The 14,101-nt window shown below is 33.2% G+C and overlaps 1 protein-coding gene across 11 annotated transcripts in view; it reads right to left on the bottom strand.

The window, feature by feature from the left end:
• The window catches only part of ZBTB20 (zinc finger and BTB domain containing 20), a 797,562-nt gene that overhangs the window by 647,400 nt on the left and 136,061 nt on the right, over positions 1 to 14,101 (bottom strand). For 10 of the 11 annotated variants that reach the window (XM_032406586.1, XM_032406581.1, XM_032406599.1 and 7 more), the window contains one exon: positions 6,171 to 6,221. The exons of the other annotated variant lie outside the window; for it this stretch is intronic. The gene's annotated coding sequence lies outside the window, so the exon portion shown is untranslated. The remainder of the gene's footprint in view (positions 1 to 6,170; positions 6,222 to 14,101) is intronic. 11 annotated transcript variants of the gene reach the window in all.

The raw sequence follows: 14,101 nt of genomic DNA on the forward strand, positions 1-14,101 counted from the left end.
GTTATATAAAATAAGTATGATCTTACTGTTAACTCACAGGTTATTACAGAAAAATCTTTATAGGTATGTATAACAGATTTAATGTGGTGGTAAAAATATGCATAAATACATAAATGCATAAATACACTTGATTATAGCATGCTTATGCAAGTTATCTATTATATTTGTATGTTCAAATATAATAGCTATTATATACAACATATTTACATATAATATTTAATAAATAAAATAAATATATATATGTAAACACACATACATACATTTACATTTCAGCATTTATTCCTGAAAGTTAAAGGAAAAAAATACTTAAACTGTTTTCATAACACAAATTCTAACTGAAATAAAATGTCCTTTAAAAACTGTAATTAATGGCTTCTGTGTCAAACAGTGAACCAAAGGGTCAAACCTTATAATTCACAGTTTGAGAGGTCATAGCTCAAATTATAACTTTAAAAAACTGATTATCTGTGAGTAATTTCACAAATCCATCTAATATACTCTGAATGCATATAAAATCTTTTTGAGAGTAAAAAGGATGTATGTCCAAGTGGACAGCTGATGGAGGAAATGGCCTTTTTACTGAACAAGGCTGAAGTCCAGCATAATGACTTGGAATGCCTTTGAATGAGCATGCAAGGCTGGAAGGCCAAACAGTACACACATCCAAAGGGAGCATAATGAACAATCTCATCAGAAGACAAAAATATTCCACACACATGTCCAAAAAGAGGAAGGAAAAATATACATTTCTATCATCTACTCCTTTACCACCATTACTACAACCAAATTCACAGGTAAACTCTGAACTATTAATAAACAATCTTTATAAAAGTTAATATTTTATCATTTAAAAAATTCCCATGATTTTTCAATCTGAGATTTGAAAACACATATTGAGGTCACCTGCATCATATATAGCAAGCCAGGTTTACAAAGCTGGTTTCTTTATGACTCACCTTGAAAGCAAGTATTGCTTTATCTATCTTCATCCCAAGGCCACCCACCCCATAAAACGTAATCTGAAATAATTTGGCCAACCTGGATTTTTTTAATCTAGAAGTAATCTACTGTTATTAATACGGCAGGTCATTGAAGATAATTTCTCCACTATAAATTCCCTAACTCATGCCAGAATTTAGAAGTCCAGCAAAATAATCCATTTAATTACACATCTATGTTTGTAATGTTTATTTATGTGTTTATTATATTTTCCTATTAGACAGCAAGCCCCGCAAGAAGAAGGACTACGTCTCTATTGTTCAGCAGTTATATCTAGCACCTTGGGAGTTCCTGGCACAGCAGACATTTACTAAATATCTTCTGGAGTTTGGAAGGAAGGCATGGAGAGAAAAAAGATGGGAGGCCTATGGTTAGCTAATCTTCTCTCCATTATTTCTGTAGCTGTGAGAAGAAAAATCTTTAAAAATGTACATTCTTTTTAGTCAGTTTATCTACCCAGCAATTCACTGATCCACCTATCTATCCCAGAAACCACAAAGATTTAAAATGGCTTCCAAAAGTACATAGTTGAAAGATAAAATAAAATAAATGGAAATGGCAATTACAGTAGGAAACAAGATATTTATATATGTATACGTGTAAAGACAAATCATAGGAAAGGAAGGGAATATATTTTCTCAATTTCTTCACTTTAAGTTAATCTTATTATAACCACTATTGTAATGCTCTTCTTATAAGAAAACACTTAGAGAGTATTTACTAGTCCCTCATCTGGCCATACACTATAACAACATCTACATAACCAGATTCCTTATATCATAAGCCATAGTAGAGTCTATTGGAGGAGACAAATATTCAATTAAAATAAAATGTATTAAGTAAGTTATAACAATAAACACATAGGCTTTCGTGAGAGAACAAAGCAGGATTCTTCTCTGAACCAGCAAAAATGCTTACATGGTAATTGCATTACTTTGATGCCACTATGTCCTGTTCCAAGAGACTTTTCTGATACACATAAACACTCCTGTCTCTTGATATACAGGGAACTATATGCTTTCAAATGTTACTTGTACAAATGAGGTCTGAACATGTAAATCACTATTATCATAAGAAAACACATTTGAAAAATGTCCTTTTTCTTATAAGTGAAAGCCTAACTTTGATTCCACTTAGCCTGGTAATATGCTTCTGTCATTCCGTTGGACCAGCCCACACATACTGGGTTCTTGATAGGTCCTGGGCTCGGCCATCTGGCTCTTTATTTACTTAATTCTTTTTTAATACTGACAAGTGTATTAGTAACACTTCCTTGATCACTGGTAAATATAGAGCCACCACAAAACCAAGATTTTCCCTAATTCTGAAAGTCACTAATTAGTTGTGGGTAGAAGTGGGGGAGTATTACAAAGATACGTTGAGCAGTACTACAATAAGTAATCTAATTCCCAAGAAGAAAGCATGTTAATCTGTTTCCCACTTCATTAGAGGAATAAAAAACATCTTGTCATCACTAAAGGATACAAAGAGAGACCTGGATATTAGAGGGGTGGTAGATAGGGAGGAAGAATGAAAGCAGCGTATAGGCAGGAAACACAAATCCCTTACATATCTTGGACAATGTTCACAGTTTTTCTTGATATCTTTTGATTGATCTACTTAGCAGTGTGTTTCATGAGTGTAGTTTATTCATTAATAAACACAAGCTTGCAAAGGAAATGAAGGTAAATGAATCCTACTGAGAGAAACTGATCATTCTACTGGTTCTTACGTTATACAGTAGGCAACTCCGGAAGCTGCCTTAATCTTTTCAAACCAGTAAGGTCTCAATTTCTTGAGCTTGCAGAATAAAACAGTGTGAGCTTAAAGGAGAGAACACAGTTTCCAAAAGGACCAAAAAGTCATTTAGAGAGAAGGTATGGTCAAATTATAAGTACTAAAACTAGAAATTTATGTATTTTAAGTCCGTTAGAAAACATATTTATTTTTAGGGTTTTTTTTTTTTTTCTGTTGGATGAGAGATAGTCTAACAAGTTTAATTTTCCATAAGGTTTAGATTCTTCAAAGAGCATCAGCTGGTCGTTGTGTGTGTTCACACCAGCATAAAGTTTAAAAAATCAACTCCAACTTCCTGAAACTAAAGACTAACTGTATAAGGTTTGGTCAGTTGTCCTCATTTCTAAGATCAAACAATGTCCCATCAAGCAAAAGTCTTTTAAGATTATTTTGGGTTTCAGTCTACCTCCTTTGTTCATAAACATTTTGGGGCAAATGATGACATTCTCTTATAGTACTGACCCAAATAACTAGAATCTCAATGAGAAACTTAGAAAGCTGTGAATTGTGAGGTAGGCGTTAGTATTTCCTTGACCAAATCCTGTAACTAATGAATAAAAGTTAATTGGTTCATATATGGAAGTAAATTGGTGAAAGGCAGATGAATATAATTAACAAGTGGGGGAAGTACATTGTTTAATATGTAATTGAAGAATTGAGAAAGAAGTGTGGCATGTCTTATTTACCAGTATTTGAAAAAAGAAGAATAGATGCTTTGGTATACAAATAAATGCAGGTATAGAAAAATAATAGAAGCTTTGTCCTACAGTGGAACTTCAACTTCTCTGGGCAGTGATCAGCTAAGAAGGAACAGAGACAGTTACAATGCAATGATTAACTAGCTGACAAATCTATTATTCATGGCAGGTATGTGAGCAGTCAGGGCAGCGATGTCAGTGGCCCCTACTCATCAAGCAGCTTTACCAGTACAGACTAGATGTCTGGAACCAGACAATACACAAAAACAATAAAACCTATAGCCAGCTAAAGGAAGGTTCAGCACAACCCATCTCCAATTTTAAACAGTACCAGAAATCTCCACTGAAGAATGTTTCCCTTGGGATTAACACAATTGTATTTACAAGCCATTGACCAACATTTACCTCTATTTATCTTACTATGCATAGCAACATGCCTGAAACCCTATCTAGGAATTCCCAGCATACTACCAAAAAAAAGTGATTTTAACATTAGTTGGCAGAAATTTCTGTTGATAGGTATGGCCATCATGTCATTACATGAACAGATGGTCCAAGTGTGTCCATTTCACTGACAGTGCATTATGTGGGTCTTTTTATCCCTGAACAACCAAACCAAATAAAAGCAGAACACAGAAGAGGCCATTGTGCCTTCCCTCATTTGGTTGGCAGCTTCATCTGTGAAATATGAAAATAAAAAAACCAACACAGACTATAATTCTTGTATAGTACTATTTCTGCATAACATTTAATCAAATAATTAAGTATTCAAACCCAAAGTTATCCTGATGTTTGTGAAGATGGAAAAAATACATGAAATCTTTAAAACTTTTTTAACTCCATGATCTTCAGTAAAAGGGGGAAATAGTCATATTTCTTGATCATTAGGGTTTTTTTATCTAACCAACAATTTATAGGAAAAAAACAAATTACAACTCTTTATTGGTATTCAGGTCTTTTAATGAAACCTCAGGAAAAAAAACATTGAAAGAAAGGAAATCCCCATATTAAAATCTATTTCCCTTTGAAACAGAGATGCTCTCTCTTTGTATTTAATACTTTTACCGAATAATTTTTAAATACTCCAGATGAAATATTCATAACCAAATGAATTAACAGTCCAACAGATATCTAGTTGCAAACTACTACATTTTATACCATGAGATTTCTTGAAATACACACGCGCGTACACACATGCACATGAACATGTGCGCACGTGTGCGCGCGTTGCTGTTTGGATGCTTAATATGGTAGCTTTATCTGTACACCCAACCTAAAATATAGTTTACCATGATTTTGTGAAATAAAAATAAATAATATTGTGAGGAAAAGGAGAAATTAAAAATTATGAATATATTTCTATCTATAACAGTTAGTAGTAAAAACAATAGCTGAGAATTATATTGCTAAAATGCATCTACACATGTGGCAATGGAAACTTCTGTGCAAGAATAATGCTGTTACCCGCCTTCAAAAAGAACTGATGAAGTATGAGGTTTAAGAGTACATCTTTAGTACTTCTGTACCTTAAAATATTGCCGAGTATTAATTTTTCATCAAGTTGTCATTTTCTCTGACATTTGGTTTTATTAATCAAGGCATTTATCATTAATTTGTAGAAAATATCGTAATTAAGCCAAATAAAATAAAATCCTTAAAAGGTTAAAATTAGAAAGCAGGTGAATTAGAACTTTGACATTACCCTGTTGACATACTGGAGCATTTTGAAAGCATGGGAATCAAGTTTTTGCAGTGAGTTTGGTGCCTCAATCTTGGGGCTGGCTGGTTTTTAAAAAATGTTATAAAGATTTGATTTAAAGCTCTCTGACAGTTTTGACATTCAGGTGAAAGTACTGCTGCTGCATTTGGAAAAATTTGCATATCCCACTGCTAAACGGAATGTTTGAGGTGTGCACTGGTGTAAAGAAATTAAAAACAAGCTATCACACATGCTTAAGTGTATGTATTCACAAAACTGATGGTTGGATCGCAGCACCCCATCCCCCTCCAATGTAATCTGTGATTTACTCTTCTATAATAAATTACCCTACCATGTTATTCTCGCTGGAAGATCTAACCATGCATGTAAGAAACAAAGTAATTACAGCCCCCTCTTGTCTCAGAAACCTTCTTCAATCCCTATGAGTTCTTTATACACAATGCAGCAACACAAGTCTATTGTACACTTCTTGCCTGAAATTCTGGACTTCTGACTACAAGTAGCCACTAAATCTCATCTGCACGATTTCCTGCACAGTTTTATTGTCTATAACAAATGCATTTTTATCTAGCATAGTTAGTTGTAAAGCTCTTCCTGAGGAGGAATGGGTGCTGACTTTTTGGCTTGGAGCCAATATGTCTATTTAAGAAAAGGACAAGGTATAAAATCAGAAGAGTTCCAAACTGATTTCAAAAACAGAGAAGGGCCATAATACATTCCCATATAGAAGGAAGAAGAGGTGTAGCAACACCGAATTAGGTTGAGACATTCTGACATGACACAAGGGTTCTTCTTTTTTGACTTATAATTTCAGATTATTTTTCAGGTAGACATAGAAAAAGATATTTAATGTGTTAAAGGGCAATAAAGACCTGAGGCAATAAACCAAGGCCTTAAATATTATGAAACTTTTCAAGAAGACAAAACCCATTCAAGAAAATATCACTGGACATTACCTTCAGTTTTCAGAGTCTCAAGGGGCAATCCTTAATACTTCTTTTGTGTGACTATAAAAAGAAAATACTTAAAATTAGAAATCTGCTAAGGAAGCAATTTACATTTCCACAGTAAGTCTATAACTAGTCATGAGAAGTAGGTAGCTGAGTTTGTGTGTGCCAACTAATATCTATAGTTTTCAAAAGAAAAAAAAGGCTAACACATTCATTTCTGTATGTGCAGTACAAGTACAAAGTAAAGTATGGCACAAACACATGATTTAAATCATTGTGTATACAGGGTTTAGATGCAGACCAGGGTATTTATTACAGTATTATTAGAAGCTTTCTTAATTTACACAATTAAAGTTTTTACATTTATGTTTGTATAATTGAAAAAAGGTAATCCCAAATAGTTTAGCCCATGTATTTGTCTATTCTTAATTATCAGAGATTTTGCAAAGATCTACTGTGTATAATATACTGGTAAGTACTGATGAGTTAGGAAAAATACAAACATAAAACACAGGCCCTATCCTCAAAATAATGAGTGAGGTTAAAGAGATTTGCATAAAGGAAGATAATCCAGAGAATGAAAAGTAAATGGAAGGAAAGAAACAGGGAGCAGAGGGTAACATGTTCAATATAGCTTCAACTGGTATACAGTACCTAATGAACTGACATTAGAACATGGCTTTATGTCTCCTGTCTCAGCAAGCAAGGCTATTATTGTAGGGTCCTACACAGATTTGGAGGCAGGGATGTCAAACAAATGAATGAGTCACTTTTAAATTCTTTTCCATCCACATGCGTTTGATAGCATACACTCAAACCTAGGACTGGGAGCAGTAAAGCAGGCGGGATGCTGAGGTGCCTTTAAAGCCAATTTGGTGAGTTTGAATACAAAAAAAATTAACTAGAAACAATTCTCCTATTAAAAATTGAATTTGATATTTTATGTCCTTGGAAAGTTATCCCTCTAAATTTGCCATGAAATTTCAATGATGACCTTGATGTCATATCTACTAATAATCTCCACAGAGATTCAGCCATTCAAAATCTCAAAAGCAGTTTTACTAATGGAAACGCATACATAAACATAAGCCAATCCTATTAGCCGGTGCATCTACAGTAAAAAAAAAAAAAAAATACAACAAAAAACAAACAAACAAAAAACAACAACAAAAACATTAAAATGAAAAAGATCTAAGGATTTTAACTGATTGGATCTTTAATATGCATAAATAATATTTTATGAAGGGAAAACAAAGAATCAAACATCAAACTATACCAGTAAACCGAAACAAACCTGAGTTTAAGCTGTACTGATAAATGGGATTGAGGAAAGGAAGGTGCTAGTCCTGTTATAGTCAGGATACATGAGTAATATCACATTTACTCTGCAACACCGAACTTTAGAAAGTTAGAATCTTTTGGGAGAAATGTGATTAGAACCATTAATCATGGATAAACAGAGAATAAATAGAAAAAAAATTGTTCAGATTGTAGGGATGAGGTGGAGAAATTTAATTTGGAGAAAACTAATTTGACCATTACATGATATATTATAAAAGTAATTTTTCTCTATTGTCTCCCCCACTAGAATGGAAGTGCCATATGGACAGACACTATCTTTTTTCACTGTATTCCCAATTTCATGAAGAGTGTCTGCCATATACTAAGATCAATGAATATTTATTGAATGAAATAATGAACAGCCTGATCAACCTATAAGAAAGCACTAAGTCTGCATCCATTTACAGATAAAGAAATTTAGACTTAAAGAAGTTAAATTTTATATATTAAACTTTGCTCTTTCACAACTGCAAACTTCTACAACCCATTGTTTAGTCTTCCATTCAATATTCATTCTAGCAGTGGAAAACAAACAATAAGCAAGTAAGTTGTTAAAATTATAACATCATATAATTAGTACTATGAGTGCAAACAGTAAGGTAACGGCATTAGGAGTGACATGGGCAGATATTTTAAATCGGTTTGGACAAGAAAGCTTCTCAGAGGAGGTGAAAATAAGAAAAAGCGTACATGAAGTGAGAGAGAGAGAGTCAAAAAAGTATCTAGGGGACTAGATGGGCTATTATAAGAGGTAAACAAGTTAATATATATTACCTTGCTTTGTACAATGCACACAGCAAACAATACTCTCAATATCTATTATTTTATTATATTGCTATTATTTTATAAATAATGAATTTCCCCCACTAAATTATAAATTTGTCAAAGACATACATTTTTCTTTCCCTATGGCTCCTTAAATAGTGCCTAGCAAATATTCAATAAAAATTTACAGACTGAAAGTAGGAAGACACAATTATCAGTTCATTAATTAGAAAAAGTAAACAGACTATATGAATATGAAAAATGTCATCATATTTCATATGCCTGAGTCAATCTAACTCCTTTAAATCAATGTCACCTAATTTTTTCTGGGTTTTAAGGAAGATAAAAAAGAAAAGCATATAAAATGCCTAGAGTCAATAAGTCGTAGATTAAAAAAAGTAAAAAAGAATCAGAAAAAAAATAAAGTTATCAATATTAGGCCACTATCTTGACCATTTACACACACTGTCTGCCTCCATCAGATTAATATATTTTTCTAGCACAAGGATTCTACCACACAGGTTTCCAATTCATTTATGTGTTCCTAATACATGCACAGAAACTGGTATATAGCAAACATTCAGTAAGTCTTTGTTGAACTAAATTGAACTAAAATTATCTTTAGTAGTTCTGATGCTTTATAGTTAGTTCAAATTTTTAAAAAATAAATAAAACCAAAAAGGAGGTTATAACAAAAAAAATATCAAGTGTTGGGTTTTGACCCTGCAGCAAAGGAGTAGAGAACAAGGTTAGTTTTCACCAAAGATTGAAATATAGATGACAGTGTGGAAGAGACAGATCAGTAGAATAGACCACAGGGATGCTAATATGGGATAAGTATTACAGGTAGCATTTTCACAGCGTTGAGACTAATTACATAGGAAAATAATTTTTTTTGTTCCTTGCCTCTTACCAGGCACCAAAATATAAAGCAGATTGATACATCTGAATGTAATAAGTAATCAAAGAGCTGTAAGAAGACCTATGTATATAATTTTCTGAATTCCAAGGTGAGAATGCCTTTTAATCCACATAGACAGTAGTAGAATATAACATAAGCATAAAGATTTATCAATTTCACTACTTAAAATTAAAAATTTTTCGAAGTCAAAAAATATCTTGAATAAATATGAGGCCAACAATAAAACAGATAAATATTTTTAAAGTATATGACATCGTAGAGTTAATAATCTATAAGTAAATAAATAAAACAAAGATCTCATTTTTTTTCAAATGAATAGGGAATTCACAATAGAAAAAACACAAGCTAAGATATATATAAAATAATATTAATCTGTAATAGTTATCTGTAATGAATATTCTGTAGAACTAATCTATACTGAAAGGAATGCAAATTAAAGTAGCCTAAATATTCCAAACAGTGAACTAGTTAAATAAATGATATGTGATATAATGTTAAGCTTTCATTAAATATGGCAAGTAAAAATTTACAAAGCATCATTAAGCTTAAAAAGCACATTGCAAAATGTTAATAATAATAATTTTTATGATATGATATATACATATATAGACTATGTGCAATGTTTGGTTCTGTGAATAAATGTAGATCTGTATGTATGTGTCTATCTATGTATCAGAAAAAACATGTATGCATTAGAAAAAGCATGTAAGGACCTATATACTAAATTATTCCTAGCACTAATCTCAGACATTAAGATTATGGCAGATATTTTTTTTCTTGTGATTTCTTTCCAAATTTTCTACAATAAACACAAATTACTTTTTGTAAACATTAAAGTCACTAAAACAAGACCTAGTCTATGTTGCAGAAAAAAGATTAGATGACATATTACTAGATTTCCTGAATGTTAAGAAAGCCAGTTGAAAAGGTCTATGTGTCCCTATTTTTGAAGGTCACCTCTATTGAAAAAAAATAAATAAAAGAGGAAGGAAAGAAAGAAGATGGAGCAAAAAAAGAAAAGAAAGAAAAATAAGATTTGTCAAAAACAAACAAAAACAGCAACCACCTATAATAGTATCTCTTAGATTCCTAGGAGTCAAATTTTAATCAATCACATCTAATTAAGTTTTCAAAGAAATGCACAGCCTGGAATGTAGAAAACTTAAGAAGTTTGAAGCTATATTTATATAGTAAGCATACTATTTAGTATAAGAGAAAACAAATAGAACATGCATCAGTTTCAGTGATAGGACTATTATAGTTACAATTTCAAATAAATAAAAATTAAAAGCAAGCAAATGATACAACAAAACAAATAGAAACTGCTAAAGGCTATCCTCTACTGATAATTATAGAAAACAAGTCTTCATTAAATAAAAATTTTAAATATGAAGTTTGACTGTACCTCATCAAAATGGCAAATGAAAACCAATTTATAATCCTTAAAGAACATCAGGAAGAACCTATACCATACGTGGTCAAGAGGACAAGATGCAGTCCCTCGAAGACTGGAAAAGCCTAATTCAGTTCTAGTCCATAATGGTGCTTCTTAAAATGAAGATATGCATTCTGGCTTTGGATATTACCAGTTTTTAAAGCGCCGGAGAATCTGATAAGTTCTATGGTAGACTTCTCCAAGAATCCATTAAAGTGACCTGACCAAACCCCATAATGAAGCCATCTAAGATCAAATCAAGTTCCATTGAACCAGGCTCTGGGGCAACAACAAAAGACTATTCACTTGACTCAGTCATACTTGCTGTTAGGTATTTCAGTTTCCCCTCCAAACAGAGGGGAAAAGTTCAGAAAGATTATGTACTAAATACTTCTTTTAATCCTAAAATCCAGTCAATTTCTTTTTTTGTCACTGGTCTCTTTAAAAGTAACCCAATCCCTTTCCTTTATTATGTGCAGCTTCACTCTGTTCATTTTTATTTCCCAGTAGCAGAATGCCTTAAATAAATTCTTAAAAACCAACACACCAACAAATAAATAAATTAAAACTCAATGACTATAAAAAGTACACAGTCTAACCTGCTTAATTATTAACAGGCAAACAGAATGCATTTCTGAATTATCTACTTAAACTCCTTGAACTAAAAACTTTAAAGTTTTTGAGCTTGGAATGTGTACGCTTTCTAAGAATCCATAAATCGATTATTTTAAAATATTCTATTAGGCCATTTTAACAAAAGCAATTAAAAAAGACATCAAAGTAAATGTGAATTTAAACACTGGCATAGCGCATAAGAAATACAACATATTTTTAAAATTTCAGAGATCAGTAAAATTCCCTTCTTTCCAATTGTCCCTTGTCCTCTTTGAGATACTTTATTCCACAATACATCTGGACAGAATGAGTAGAAATATTCTCTACTAAATTATATTAATGAGATGGATATAATAATGGTTTTGGAGCATTTATATAATGTTCTTATTCCTAAGCATATCATAAGAAATATACAATTACAAAACTATGGAAAATGTTAATAATCCCAAAACTAGAAGGACAGAAAGAAAAGAATTAACAGTAAATAAAATTCATCATTTTTTCTGGATGAAACACTACAGCTAATACATTGAAGAATGACTGCTCCTTGACACAAGTAAACATCGATTACCTGGAATGCTGGTTAATTAAATTCTGGTTACCTAAGGGTTCACCAGAGACAATAAAAGTTTTTGCCTTGATTCTTTTAACTAAAAACCTAAGATATACTAGCAGATTTTCCTGCCTTGGTAAATAGGGTTTTATAATTATATCTTCATTAAAGATGAAAAATTTATACTGCCATAGAGGATGGTTCTTAATCTTTTGGGGGGTCATAAGTGATCTTCCTCTAGGAACTCAATTGTCTCGATGTTGACGCTTTGCTAAGAGCAAAAGGCAATCTTAGCTTAACATTATTCTGCCCCCTTCCCCCGCCCCCAGGATCCTGTAAGTCTACTTTAACATATAAAACATATACAAATTTCCTTTGGAAATCTCCTTTATCTCTACCCCCCCCCCCACTCCACCCCAAGATATATTTTGGCAATCATCCTCCAAGGATATGGCCCACTGATACACGTCTGAAGGATCTCATGACTAAGGTTTTACTAGACAGTAATAAATGACCTTTTCCTAACAACAGCTAGCCCCATCAAGGTCCTGGAAACCTTGCTTCCAAAATTCCTTAGAGACTTAGGCTATCCCTAACCTCCTCCCAACTTGAAAGTATATTAATCAGTCACCTGTCACAACCCCAGTGCAGCTCTTTCTGTCCCTGGATCCTGTCCCTGTTCTTTAATAAAATCACCTTTTTGCACCAAAGATGTCTCAAGAATTCTTTGTTGAAAGTAAAACCCAAACCCCAACATTTTCACACCACCGGGACCCACCAAAAGATCGTTTGCCTTCCAGTTTTACAAAATTGCAAAGGCAAAGACATTGGGGATTATACTGACAACACAGTAACCCCCGGCATAACAAGGATGTTTAAAGTTGCTTTTTGAAGACATCTCTAATAATGAAGTATTTTCTTATGATTTGTTTCCTTTCTTCTAAAAGGGGAGTGTAAAAACAACTCTGCTTAATTTAGTCTTGGTTAAAGGTTAAGCATGTTTCCTTTTAGGATAATTGCACTACCAGAGAGAGTTTGAGCTTTAAAACAAAATAGTGCTGTTTTCAAATCATTCCACATTCTAGAAGTGGCAACAATTTTCTTACACTTTTGTAACTCTTAGAGGAGTCAGGGTCAGAGAGAAAGCTCTTCAATGTTCACCTTTACTTCTAAAGATTATCAGATAATTGCAAATATATAAAAATTCCCTGTATTCAGGTTTTATTCTAAACACTTTTATGTATATTTGCTTATTTAAACCTCACAAAAACTAGGAGGTGGGTAGCTAGATATCAGATGTCATTATCCTCATCTTATTGATATGTAAACTGAGGCATGGAGAGATTACCGTGATTTCCCAAGGATCGCCCCTCTACGGAATGATAGAACCAGGATTCACACCTAGTCAATCAGGCCAGAGGCTGCACTTCTACAAACAGTATTATATTTTCAGTTTCCGTCATGAGCTGATGGTTTCTCTTATGTGGTTCAATATGTAACACAAGTCCACCTCTTCACTACTATGCAAGACACATTCATACTGTTTTTCCCAGACATACACATTTGGGGAGTTGTTTGTAAGTTGCTGACAAAACTGGTACCACCTCTGTGCAGCTGGCAGTTAAATACCATTGTTAATTTCCCAGAATCAAATGCCCAGATGAAAAAATAAGGCACCACTATCTCAGTAAATGCAGAACCCTACAATAAAAGCTGACCCTCCATTTCCTTTTTGGAAATAGTTCTGGTGAGATACAAAATTGAATGATTATATAGTCTATAGGTCAACCAAGACAACAGGATAAATGGCCCATATTGTCATAATAACAGTTCACAAAGGTGAGAGCCCACAAGTTGCTTCTGTGGCTAAAGCTGCAACAACATGAAAATTTTCTTGGTGTATCCTTCTCACAGAAGGATTGCATGCTCCCAGAGATAGCAACAAATTTGCATCTCATTTGCTTTCAGTGTACCAACCTTAATATTTTCAGTGTCCCATAATGAGCAAAGGCTGGAAAGAAAGATAGAGAGGGATGGAGAGGGAGGGAGGGAAGAAAGAAAAGAAAAAAGGAAAGGAAAGGAAAGGAAAGGAAAGGAAAGGAAAGGAAAGGAAAGGAAAAGAAAGAAAAGAAAAGAAAAAAGAAAAAGGAACAAAGACAAGACAGGGGAGGGGAGGGGAGGAAGAAAGGGAGGGAGGGAGGGAGGAAGGGAGGAAGGAAGGAAGGAAAGAAAGAAAGAAGGAAGGAAGGAAGGAAGGAAGAAGGAAGGAAGGAAGGAAGGAAGGAAGGAAGGAAGGAAGGAAGGAA

The sequence above is a fragment of the Phoca vitulina genome, unplaced genomic scaffold (assembly GCF_004348235.1).
Source record: "Phoca vitulina isolate PV1807 unplaced genomic scaffold, GSC_HSeal_1.0 scaffold8, whole genome shotgun sequence".
Taxonomy (NCBI): Eukaryota; Metazoa; Chordata; class Mammalia; order Carnivora; family Phocidae; genus Phoca; species Phoca vitulina.